This window comes from Cryptomeria japonica, chromosome 10, assembly GCF_030272615.1.
Source record: "Cryptomeria japonica chromosome 10, Sugi_1.0, whole genome shotgun sequence".
NCBI classification, from domain to species: Eukaryota; Viridiplantae; Streptophyta; class Pinopsida; order Cupressales; family Cupressaceae; genus Cryptomeria; species Cryptomeria japonica.
In genome coordinates, this window is record NC_081414.1 from 307445621 (window position 1) to 307459386 (window position 13766).

A 13766-nucleotide genomic window follows, 5' to 3' on the forward strand; every position below is an offset into this window, starting at 1 on the left:
TCACAAAGTTCTCTTCTCTTGTTTCTTGAAATGGTAAGATTTTCTTGAAGTGCCTAAATGATATCCTGGGATGCCTTTAGATCATCTTCTAGTTTGATATTTTTTAGTTTCTCTACATCATAGTCTGAAAGAGCTGCTTCTAGTTGCTTCATCAGATTTTCCTTATCTACCGGTGTCAAGATCTTCCTCAAGCTGTTAGGCTTATGAAAATAGAGGACCAAGCTCTGATACCAATTGTTAGGATTCCCACAGATACTAAGAGGGGGGGGGGGGGGAATTAGTATCTAACCGGTGAATTGAATTTCTTAACTTAAAACATGTAGAACATATTATAACAGTGTACCAGTATGAAAGAAATAATGCAATATATAGAATTAAAAGCAACCACATGAAAAACACACCATAACACAATGATTTAACAAGGGAACCTGGTGTGGGAAAAACCTCGGTGGGATTTGTGACCCACAATATTCACTTACTGGCCAATAAGATAATATTACTGCTACAAGAGGGGCCTGCACATGCAGGAAGGCCAACTGCCTAGAGCTCACTGCTCAATGGGAAGTCTCACTAACTTACAATGATGGATTATATAAATCCAATATCTTGTACTGCTTCAAAATAGCATCTATAATGCCAGATCCAGTAATGGTTTCTGCTCTACTTCTTACATAAACCCTTAACCTATAATTCGCATAATAGGTTTGCCTTATTTTGCCTAATTACAATCTTCTTCCTTACTATTAAATGTTCTACAATGATCTCTCTTATATAAGAGTCATTTTACAATGATGCCAAGTCGGCTTACAAAGATTTTACAATAATAAACAAAATATAATATAACAAAAATTCTGTCGGCCTCTGTGTCGATATGCTTCCTTTCTCTGCCGGTGCCGTTGGTCTAAGTGCCAGTGTAGAGTCTGATCTTGCTAGTGCTAGTGTAATGCCTTGTCGGTGCCATAGGATTGTAAGGTTGCCATCAATGACAAAACCTTCAATCACCTACAATGTCTCATTGGAGTGTGCATATGCCAACACTCACAACACCCATTGCATGTGCAATATCCACCCTTGTACGCACCATGACATACATCAAGTTGCCAACTGCTGAAGAGTATGTAACCTTGGAAATGTATTTCATCTTCTCTTGTGTCTTGTGAAACATCTCCTTAGTTAATTTAAAATGATTGGGTAAAGGTGAACTAACTAGTTTTACAACCTACATTTGAAATCTCTTCAACACCTTCTCTATGAAATCACTTCAAGACAAGGGTAATGTGAAATTTTTCATGCATCTTGTTAATCTCATACCAAGAATTTATTTTTTGGCAGCCAAAACCTTCATATCAAATGAATTTTCTAATTTTTTCTTAAGCTCATTTACATGTTTCATATTATATCCAACAACAAGAATGCCATCAACATATAATAATAGGATAATATAGATACCATTATCCAATCTTTTAAAATAAACACAATGATCAAAATGACATTTTCTATAGCCTTGTTCAACCATAAAAAAATCAAATTTCAAATACCATTGTTGAGGTTCTTGTTTTAATCCATACAATCTCTTCTTTAACTTGCACACTAAGTCCTACTTCCCTTTGATCTCATATCCTTGTGGTTGTTGCATAAATATATTCCTCTAAATATCCATGGAGAAAAGATGTCTTTACATCTAATTGTTAAATATGCAAGTATTTTTGTTGTTGGCATTATGATGCATTTTGTATGACCGATGAAATGGTTGTCATTGTTGGAAACAATAGCTTCTAAGTCTCTACAGTCCATCAGTAAAGGAGTAAAGGGTAATCGGTGAAGAATAATAGTCCTTACTCCTATCGACAATGAGTAGACCGGTATATAGGGGTTAAACGACTAAGTAGTGAGTAGACCGGTATATAGGGGTAAACCGGCTAAGAAGTGAGTAGACCGGTATATAGGGGTTAACCGGCTAAGAAGTGAGTAGACCGGTATATAGGAGGTAACCGGTTAGGCAGAATTGGACCAGTACATAGGCAACAACCAACATCACAAGAGTCTCAATCGACCGACTTAGAAACATCTAGTTGAATAGACAGTCTTGCCTTTTCAACCGGTGAGCTTTTCGACATGAACGGTTGTCTTAATCGATAATACCAGAATCATTTTTGGAGAGCAATTTGATGCACGATAATAAATTTTTGAATCTTATTTTTGGAGGGAAAGTTAGCACCAAAACAAAAGGCTAATATATTCACATCATTCATTCTGATATGTGTGTTGTCAATGTGAAAAAGATCTATGTGAATGTAAAGGGTGTAGAGAATAGAGTGCAAGAGATAGAGATATGTATTGGTGAAGCCGACACCGATCAGAAGAACATAGCATGCAAAGTGGATCTATGAGATAGAGGTAATGTCATCAAACAAATCAATAATCTTTGTTGCCTTCTAACAATTGCAACATTGTAAATCCCTTAATAGGGTGGACCTTAACCGATTCTTTATGTAAAAATCTCTTAACTGAGTCACTTCAAATATGAAGTTGCAAAATCCTCTATCAAGGTGAAATTTAACAGGTTCTAAGGCATTCTTAACCGGATACGAGTCACTTCTAACATGATGATGTTCGCAGAAAGAACTGGTTGTAAGCTCTTGACATGGCACTCTTTTTCACTGCAGTAAAAGAGATTGTGGGTTATCCCCACCGTGGTTTTCTCCCTCTAATCGAGAGTTTCCATACATAATTTCTAGTGTTATGTGATGCTTATTTGTGGATGCAAATCTCTTTTCTTTGATGTTCTTTGCCTTCATGATTAATGCATTCTTTAAGTTATTTTGGAAGGATAGTTGCAGACCGGTTAGTTTGAAAGTTTGAATTGTGTATAAATAGTTTTGACTGATTCACCCTCCCCTCTCAGTCACTGGTTAATACCAACAATTGGTATTAGAGCCTAGGTCCCCTGAAGAAAAGTTTGGCAACTTGAGGAAAAAGATCATGGAGGAATACCGGTATTAGAAGTAGATTGATGAAGCTAATGAAATGATTGCTCAACTGAAGGAGAGACTGAGAAAATCTCTTGCTAAAAGGAAGGAACTAGCTCTATAACTAAATAAGAGTTAGGATATCATAGATCAACTCTCTGAATAAAGTGGATTTGAAGAAGCAGTCTCAGAACTGATGGAAAAGAACAAGAAGCTGACTGAAGAAATCACATATCTAAAAATAGAGCATGAAAGTCAGGCCTTGAGAATGATTGAAATACTAGAAGTCAATAGGATAGCAGATGAAATAAAAAGAGATGCAAAAGAAGTTTTGTCAAAAGTTGAAAAAGCCAAAAGGCTTGCTAAAGAATCCCTAAGAGAAAATGATGCAATCATCGTTGAAAAAGATGAAGAAATCCGAATTCTCACTTAGGAGAATGAAACCATGCATGAGCATCTGCATGATAAAGAAGAGGAAAAGGAGAAGATGATGAAAGAGATTGAAAAACTCAAAAATGAGTTGAAAGCTGCAAATGAGAGAAATGAAAAGCTGAGGAAATTTAATGAAATCTCTAAGAAGATAGATGAACAATTAAAATCTCAGAAGAGAGCAATGGAGACAACTGGTCTTGGTTACTCCGGTACAGGTCCTATGGAAACTGGATAATCATCTAAATCCAAAAGGACGAAGGATGATAAAAGAAATAATTCAAGAATGAAAGGTATGAAGTTTTCTAAATCTTCTTGTAATCATTGTGGTAAACCAGGTCATAAGTTTGATATCTATAGAAATCAACCGGTCAGTCAAAAGAAGTCTTTCACCTTTGATGGTTATTGCTATAATTGTCACAAGTATGATAACACTGCTTATAAGTGTAGATCTCAATCTAGAAGCATGTCTAATAGAAGAATCTTTAATGGATATTTCTTTACATACAATAAATATGGACACAAAGCTGAAGAATGCATGGTCAAGTCAAATGCATCAAGATCATCATTCAAACTGGTTAGACCTAATAAAAGAAGTAATCAGTTCAATGCCACCTATTCCACTTGTGGTAATTTTGGTCATGGTGCAACATATTGCAGAATGAGAATGAGTCAGAGAAATAATGCAGGACCATGGAGACCTGAAGGTCCACCCTTGACTTGACTTGTTTTGACTAGAGTTGACTTTTAATTCATGCGTGATAGACATTATTGGGCATATGCTATTTCAGGTGATTTATATGATGTTGATACTATCATTATTGATCGTGTGATTTATAAGACACTATATACTTATTATGTGATTGACTATCGAAAGATTATATTGATCATGTGATTTGATGAGCATAGGTGTTGATGGATTTTACATGCTTTACTATAATCATGAATTATACTAATCATGCACTTGATGATGTTTTTATGTACTAACAATATTTAATGATTATCTATGATGAGTTGATCTTATGGTGTGTTTGATTCCTGTATGATTGTCTTTGGGATAGAGACAATTCCACATCACTCATTGCAAGCAGGAAGTGTCGTTGCAATTCTCTAACCCTTGCCTGTTATATTATTGCTTTGTGGATGCAGGATTTGCAGGTACCGGACACCAACTCCACCTGGCTCCACAGGTCTGAGCATGTCATTAAATCCCAATGGTATGTGGTTCGGAGTTGGCACAATTTCCCCTCACATACTCTAGGTCTAAGTTGTTCACTGTGAGTCGTCAGTGTCTTGGCGCAAGTCGCCATGTCAGTTAGTAAGCTGGGTTTCTTCTGTGTTGTGAGTATTTTAGTATTGGCTGATTAATCCTTTTATGTTGAGGCCAATTGGTTATTAATACGAGATTGAATAGTTAATAATGTTTATTTTAATTATTTTTATTAATAGTGATTTGATTATTTGATTATCTAATGTTTAATTTAATTTATTGGATTCTTGCCCGTTTTGGGTATTTAATTACTTGATATTTAATGTTTATTTATTTTAATGATGATTTAATATCTATTTAATATTTATTGTTTATCTTATGTTGTGGTTTTATATCTATTTGTGATTTGACCTTTTATTGGTATTTAAATGTTTATTTATTTATTTATGTAACCGCCTATGGTTTAGTATTTATTTGGTATTTAATGTTATTTGGTTCTTTAATTCATTTATGAGCCCTTGGTTTATTTAATTTAAATTCCCCATTTGATTTATTTAATTGTGGCTCATGTTTTATTTATTAGTTGACTTTTATATTAAGTGGGTTGTATAAATTCAATTCATAATAAAATGATAAAACATTCCCACCAAATTTTAAAAGCATGATTTATATTTACCTTACCTACCCTCTTCTCTTATTGGTTGAATTTGAAAAGAGAGGTATAATTATATTATATGGTGGGGTTGGTAAAATATATTATAGATTGGAATATTTTGATTGCCCAAGATTGAGGCTAGGGTTTTTGATTAATGTTTGGCTTTTTATTTTCTTTCCCGTGAAGTTTTTGGGGTTGGCTGCTTCTTTTGCAAAAAATATTCTCTGCAAGTTTTGGCTTGGATTATTGCTGGAGTTTCTTGGTTTGGCCTTGGATTTGGATGGAGCTCTACCTCAACTCTCATCCATCACTCAAGATGCAGGTTGGGTTCCTTGTCTTTGTTTATTTTCAGCTTTGAAATCTCTCTGTGTATGCTATGTGTCTGAAAATGTCTTCCGGGAGCTGGGGATAAAATATCTAATTTATTATAGTTTTCAGATTTATATTTGGTGGAGAAAACTTTATATTATTTGGGTGTTTTGTATAGTTGTATTGGAGAAATATTTGGTCTCCTGTATGTTGTTATTCACGACATTCAAAATTTTGGATTCATGGCTGCTTGTAGTGAGATCCTATATCATTGCCTGGATCATGTGTTTGGTGTTTCTGTTTGGTGTAGTATTGGTTGTATCTGTTGTTGATAGAGTTACCTGTGTATTTCAGACTCAAAAGAGGTCTCTGTGAATGAGTTCCGAGTCTCCCAATTGTGGATGTGCTTTGGAATCTCTCCCTCTATAATTTATTAAACTTTATTCTATTTATTTCTTCTTACTTGTTGGTTCTGGGCGACTCTATGCATATGTTTTTCGAGGCATTATGTTTTAAGTTTGATTTTTAAATCTCTGTCGAAAGTTGTGTGTGTTTTTCCATTATTTTATGCAAAAGCATTGTTTCTGCATATGCGTTGTCCTTTGTTGCATATGTGTTGTCCTTTCATTCATTTGTGCTGTCCTTTTATGCATTTGTGATGTCCTTTGTCACATATGCGTTGTCCTTTCATTCTTATGCGCTGTCCTTTGTGAAAAAGTGATGTCCTTATCTGCACAAGAATTGATCTATTTATCACAGGCGCTAACCTATAATGCATAAGCGCTAACATGTAATGCAAAAGCGCTAAACTATCTGTGTCTTGTATTTTCTTAGTTTTGGTCACTTCTGAGGTATTTCTTTGAATTAATTTTGTACCAGAGGCTTTCCTTGAGGTCTGTTGATATTTTCTAGATCGTCTTATATCAGTTTTGATGTATTTTGATGGTTTTATGTATATTTTCTCCTTTGCACCATTGTGGACATTATAGACTCTCTTCCATGTGAATAGGTCATGGATGATTGAGGTGAATATCTATGTTGTTTTGGACCAGCAAGTGAGTATGCCTTGCTGTGATGTTATCTTTTATTTGATGGCAACATTTGATGGCTTGATATGCCTTTGTTTATTGCTAGCCAAGAGGCACATTTTGCTATATTGATGTTGTTGTAGCCTTGCATATGTTGTGAGAGTATGTGTGGAAGTTATTGGCTGCATTGAGTATTATTTTCATATATTTATGTTGGTAAATCCTCTTGTGATGTGTTGTTGGGCCATGTTAGGAGGAGTGGGCTTCCTTGTGATGACCAGGGTCATGAGAGATAGGCTTGCATGAGGTTCCTTGTAACGATGCATGAAGTCTAGACCACCAGAGCACATTGGAGTTTTCTATGATTTGTAAACACGTGATAACATTGATAATGAATTATTTGGGATGGGAAAATTATAACTCATTTAAACAAGATAATGAATAGTTTTGAGCCTCATGGCTTATGTCCTAGGGAGGATGTTTTAGGATAAGCATGAGAAGGCCGTGAAGATGGTAAGCTAATCTCCCTTGGTCTCTCATAGGTTTAGATGGCTCCACATGTCAATCAGTCTAGTGCCTTGTGTTATTATGTTATTATGTTATGAGGATGGCATGTGATGACACTCCACTCCTACATGTGTTCCCCCTTTATGATTTATGACTATTCTTATTGGAACATTTATGTCTTGATGAGTTTTACGCCTCTGGGAGTTCATTCTTGTTGTCTTGTGATTGGTTCTTGATTGAGTGTCCTTGTTTTGGTTAGTCTCTTTGGTTTTAAGTGTCAGCCTAGATGTAGAGTGTGTGTTGGGACCTTGTGTCATCTCCTAGCACGGGGGTTGGTTCCTTTGGTTCCATATGGTCAGGTGGTTGGTGCTTTTAAGCCATTGGGATGTTCCTATCTTTGGATTCTTCTTGCATGGATGAGGATGCTTCTTCAAGTTATTCATGGATAATAATTGCAACAAGAATGTAAAGGATGATGTGATTTATGTAATGAAATTCTTATGTAATGGTTGTAAAAGAAGTCATGTTTATGAGAAATGTGTTGGCATATGTGCAGAGTATGATGACATGATAGTATTGTATGTTGTCATTGATGTCAATATGCTAAAGTATGAACCGGTATATTGAAGTAAGCGATCTGGCAAGTGAACCAGTATGATGGTACAAGTGAAGTAGTATGATGATGTGTGAATTGGTATGATGGAATGAATCAGTATATGCAAAAAGGTGAACCGGTATGTTGGAATGTGAACCGGTATATGCAAAGTTTGTATCGGGGTTTCATTTGATATGAATACCGGTTGGTAGTCTTAGCTTCAGGGTTTCCGGTTGATGCATTCCAAGTATGTGTGATTTGACCGATAACATTCTATGATGAGTTAGCATTGAAATGAAGATGAGATCGTGTTGCAACATCAACCTTGTGCACATGAAGAATCTTCTTGAGGATTTTGCATGAAGAAGATTGATTCTATCCACCTCAAGAATGTGCAAAATCTCAGTAAACGGTGGAGAGCGCGTGATGGGTTATCAGCTTCTAGAAGTGGTAAAGAATGGACGATGGAGAATGTCTTGAGATTTGTTCAGGATTGTTTTACTCTATGCAATATGATTAAATGGTCAAGATTGGACTGACTGTATTATTAACCCAGATGCTTAGGGGTTTAGGGTTTATGCTACCGACCTAATTGTTGTCTATAAGGTCGATGATGTTTGTTGTTGAAAAGTTGTTGGCAAATGATTGTATGTGAGGTGATTCTTGCCAGACTTGAGAAGTGAGTAGATACTTGTAGAGTGTAATTGCAGATGTAAAGGAACTGAAGTGGATCTGCCTTGGCATTAAGTGTCATCAGATCAGTGTATTACCTGTTGACTTCTAAACCATTTCAGCAGTTGGAAAATCCCTTTATTGGGTAGCTTTAACAACCTTTTTGTAAATCCTTTAACAAGGTGACTCAAAATCATTGAGTTCTTCAAATCCTCTTGCGAGGTAACCTTTAATAGGGTTCTAACCTTTAACCGAGTATTTAGCCATCCCTTAACCGGGTGATCCATAGCAGGATCTATTTCTAGAAGAACCTGTTGTAAAGTCTTTAACTGGACTAGGCTCCTAACAGAGCAGACTTCAGAAGAGTTCAAGAAAAACTTGTGGGTATTCATCCCCACCGTGGTTTTTCCTAGTTGGGTTTCCACGTGAAAAATAAGTGTGTCATGTGTGATGCCTTTTCAAGTAATGCTTTAGTGTTTTCTATTAAGCGATAAAAGCATGCTGAACTAGTGGTCTTTATATTTCTGATGCACTACTTGTTCAAGCATGTGGGTGACGTGGAAATGAGATATTAGGTTTTGTGAAGTTCTAAGTGTTACTAGTTTATGTCTTTCACAGTCATACTGTGTTTTACCGGTATTGCCTTGATTTAGATCAGTGATGTTGTTTACCAATTACTGTATTCTTTGCAATTTAAGTTGTTAATGAAGTTTTTGTCCATACTGATTCATCCCCCCCTCTCAGTATCTATTGAGTATTTACTATTCATCATTATTCATCAAAATCACTATGTTATTCTAGTTATAGTGATAGCTTTTGATTATGGTATATGATTGTAATGATGAACCTTAAGTTGTAGTGTAACACATTAATATTGAATGAAATGGATGCATGAGATGTGGATAAGTATTGTGGTTTGGAATTAAATGATGCATTTTATATTCTTGATAAGCCATGTTAAAAGGAAATAGTATAAATGTTATGATAATGGTATTAGACTTAAATGATGTCTTTAACCAATGCTTGACTAGAAGAAATGCTATGCCTTGGTAGGATGTATGAGTATGAGTAATATTGGAAGATATCTTAGGCCTTGTTTATGTGTTGTGATTAAATAATTTGAACTTATAGTATCATACTTCGTAGTCAGTGATCTAATGGTAAGATTGAAAGTATTATAATGCTTGGGATGTAGTTGAATATTCCCTATGGAAATATTGTATGGATGTTCTTAATGAATGAATTATGAATCTTATTAATGGAAATCACTAGTAAGTGTATGCATAGATGGTAAAATAAATGCTTGTCTTTTAGAAAAGGATTAGAATGTATCATATGTCATGGTTTAAGATTTTGTCTCCATTTGGTGGATGCTATTAGTTGTTATGGAATTAGGATATTATATCTTAGTTTGTGTTGAGATGAATTTGTGTAATTAATTGATTTGTAATAAAATGATTGTTGATTAATTGATATAGTGTAAGAGATTTTATGTGAATTAAATGACTATGGATTAAATGGCTTGTGATCATTGCCTTATGTACTTTATGAATCATAATGAAGTAATAAGTATGCTAGGAGCATCAAAGCGTAAATGATTATGTGGAAGTTAATCGTGTATGGGAAATATGTTAATGAAATGTAAGGGTTGATCTTGGTATGTGAATGGTGATGTTCATAGTCAAAGGTTGGTTAATGGTAATAGGAAGATTTGGACTTGGTGTATAAAATGAATCTAAATGAAAAATGGAAATAGCTGTGCATTGAAAGATAGAATCTCACATTAATTGAAGGATTGAGTAGGTTGCATATCATGAGTGTTAGGTATTTCTGTGTTGTACCTATGTGTGTATAATGATTAAGGTTATGTGGTTTTGATCTAAAAGAAAGTAAATGCTTATTGCTTGTGTAGGTAGATTAAGTAATGGTGTTGAGATACGCTAGGTAGTTAGTAGTAATTATTTATTGTATTTCGCTTGCGTAATTGTTTGAATAGCTTGAGAGAATTATTCTATGTTCATAATACTTAAATGTTGTTGTGTGCTTATTGCATTGCTTAAGTGATGTTATGTGTTGTATTGTTGTAAAAAAAAATTAAATTAGTGTGTATTTAGCTATATTTCTCTGGGGTATTTTGGCAGGCATTACACAACCAGTATGACAAGTTTCAATTTCTATAAGATCGGTCACTTAGCTAAAGAATGCAGGAACCGATCTTATAACCATTTTGAAGATAGGAACCAGTTTGGCAAGAAGAAAGGGAAAATTGACTTGAAAGGAAAGAAGACAATTGAAGAGGTGAGGAATGAAATGAAAAAGATATGGACTAAGAAGGAAGAAAGCAAAAAAGGAGAGAATCATTTTGAAACTAAGTCATCATCCACCAGTGATGACAGTTCTTCTTGAAACTACGCATTTTGATGCTCAGGGGGAGCATATATGGTAAGATCATTATTGAACCCCCTTGATCGATATGAGGTTATGTCTATCTGCATAGTTTAGATGCACAAAAGTTTGTTTAAAGCTCTTATTTGGTAAATATTTTGAGGGTTAGTGTAAATGTTGTTTGTGTACCAGTATTGGTAACAAGCAACTGGTAAAAAGTAAATTGGTGTACCTTAAGTTGTAAATGGTCAAAATTATTTAAACTAGCCATTGTATTGAATCACCGATAAACCTTAACAGATAAATATAGAAATGTCAATACATTTCATTTACCTTTCTTTCTTGTGAATGTTCTTGAGCTCTCATGTGACCTAAGGCGATCGAAATATTCCTAGCGCTATTTGTGCGAAGTGATCAAGTAGTGTGATAGTGTTGATTGGCAACCCTAGAGGAGAAGGTATTCAAACCCTATTTTTTGAAAAAATTATTTGAAGTTCATCATGGCAGCTTCTATGTAGACTCTTGTATTGGTTGAAGCAATTAAGGAACCACAACCCAAGTTCAAACTGCATCCTATGAGGGTTGGAGAGATCGACATGACCGGTGCCCTATCATCTGTGCCTTCTAGTGTGTTATTGGTTGAAGATAATCGCTCCTTCATCCATTGCAAGCTTGAAGAACTTGGAGATAACTTCATTCAAAATGAATTCAAAGGGTTTTGTGATCATGATCTGTTGAAGGTAGAACATTTGAATCTGAAGACCAAGGGTTTGTCGAATGTTGTTGATTTTCCTGATAAATTTCATTCCGATTGGGTTAGGTATGTGTTAAGTAGAGTTCATGATAAATTTCTATGGCTAGAAGCTGAAGCACCAATCAAAATCACAAAGGATGTGATTCAAAGAGTAATAGGGTTTAGCACAATTGGTGAAGCACTAACCCTAAGAATAATATCATCCACTGAAGTCACTCGGTTGACTCAATCTCGATGTGACAGGAGAACAATGATAATCACTCACATTGAGGATGCAGAAGTGAGGTTTGCTTTTGTAGTGCTGGGTTATAGGGTCTATGAATCAAGTCGCATGAACAGTGTGTCGAGCAATGCTATACATGTAGCCTATCGAATCATCAAGGAGGATGCAAACAATGATATTTGTGAGATGATCAGAAGTCAATTTCTGGTGAACATGGAGCGAATTAAGAAGGACAAGAAGTAATCATTCAAGTATGGTTCATTACTGGTATGTATATTCTTCTATGTGCAAAATTTGTTTCCTGGTAAGGGAAATATTGTGTGGCCTGAATATAAACATATCATTGTTTAGATAGGTGAAATGATTAGGGATTTAGGTGATAAGTTGGAGAAACAATGTGGGGTTATTTTAAAGAATTCGAAATCAGAATGCACAAAAGAAAGAGAATCCCAACCAGTATAGTTCAGAAATACAAGGACAACATGTGTTTTCTTGTCGAAACTGATTGTTGCATTATTTAAGCGGTTCAACCTAGAACCTTTTGGGTACATACTATGGGTTATGAGGTTGGGGCAGACATTACTAAAGTGTATGAAAACATGTTACTCTCTAAATTGATAGACATAAAAGAAAAGACATTTGGAACTTGTGAGGAGGCAAGCTCCAAAATAAAAAAAGGAACTAAAGGAGCCTATCATACAAAAGAGAGTAAGGAAAATGATTGACACTTTAGACAAGAAGTATGGAGGTGAAGCATCCAATGCCACTACTTCCATCAGCACAAGTGAACAAACAGGGGCCAAATCAAACAAAGATGAAGAACAAATAGGATAAAAGAAGAACATGTCGAAGGCAAAACCCAAGGGTACTGCATCCAGCAAACCGACAACATATACAAAAGAAAAGGACTCAGATACCCCTGCATCTTCCCTAGGTAAAGGTAGATTGGTAGTAGTGACATATGTAAGAAATAAAAAGAGTGAAGGGACAGTTGACACAAAAGATAAAAAGGAGCCCAAGAAGGATGAAAAGAAGGGTGATAACACTGACACCCAATCTGATGTGGAAATAAAAGGAGTCAGAAGAAGTGGTAGAAATGTAGTTCCAACTGTTGATGAATTGGTCCATGGGATCAAAGAGTATGGAGGTCTATCTGGTGCTGGGAGAAAATATCCCCTCTGCAACAAGGAGGACAAAAGAAAAATTGAAGAAGCACTTATCTGGAACATGCATAAGTTCTACATAACTCCCAGTGAACTATATGGATTAATTTCATCAGACTTGCAAAATCAAATTGAAGGGAGACGAAAAACAACTTTAGCTATTGAGAAAGAGCACATGATAAAGGCACTCATGGAAGTACAACATGATCTTGATTATAATCAAGCATCTATATTGGCAGAAGTATGTGTTCAATGCTTCATAATAAGGAACAAGATAGGGAGAGTGGCCATAGGATATGTCCAAGGTGTGCATGATGAGGGTGTTGTCTTATGGAAAACAATCTTGAGCTAGCAAAAGGAAGCTGAAGAAGAAAAAGCAAAGGGAACAAAATAGGACCAAGGTGCAGCTGCCCTTGACAAAGGGAAAGGTAAAGACAAAGACTCTATTGAAGGTTTTGTTGTTTTCATAGTTGATGATATCATAGGTAATGTTGTGTCAAATATTCCTAATCTGACAAAGGGTGTTGAGCAACCGGTCAAACACAAATCAATTGATGAAACTTTTGATATTGATGTTACACTAGTAAATGGAGCCGATAAAACTAAGCATCCTGGTGAAGATGAAGTCATAATTGAAGATATACCTTATGAAGATAAACCTCATAGAACTCTGGTAACAATAAATCCTATTGACAATGAACCTCTTTTTTCAGAAAAAGGTGCAAAGGAAGGAAATTCAAAGGCGATAAATTCATCTATACCACCTGTTGAAGAATCAAAGAAGAAGGAAACCAAGGAGAAGGAAGAAAAATAGAATGAAGCAAAAAAGAAGGAAGAGGAGATGAAGGAAATAGAGGAGACCAAGGA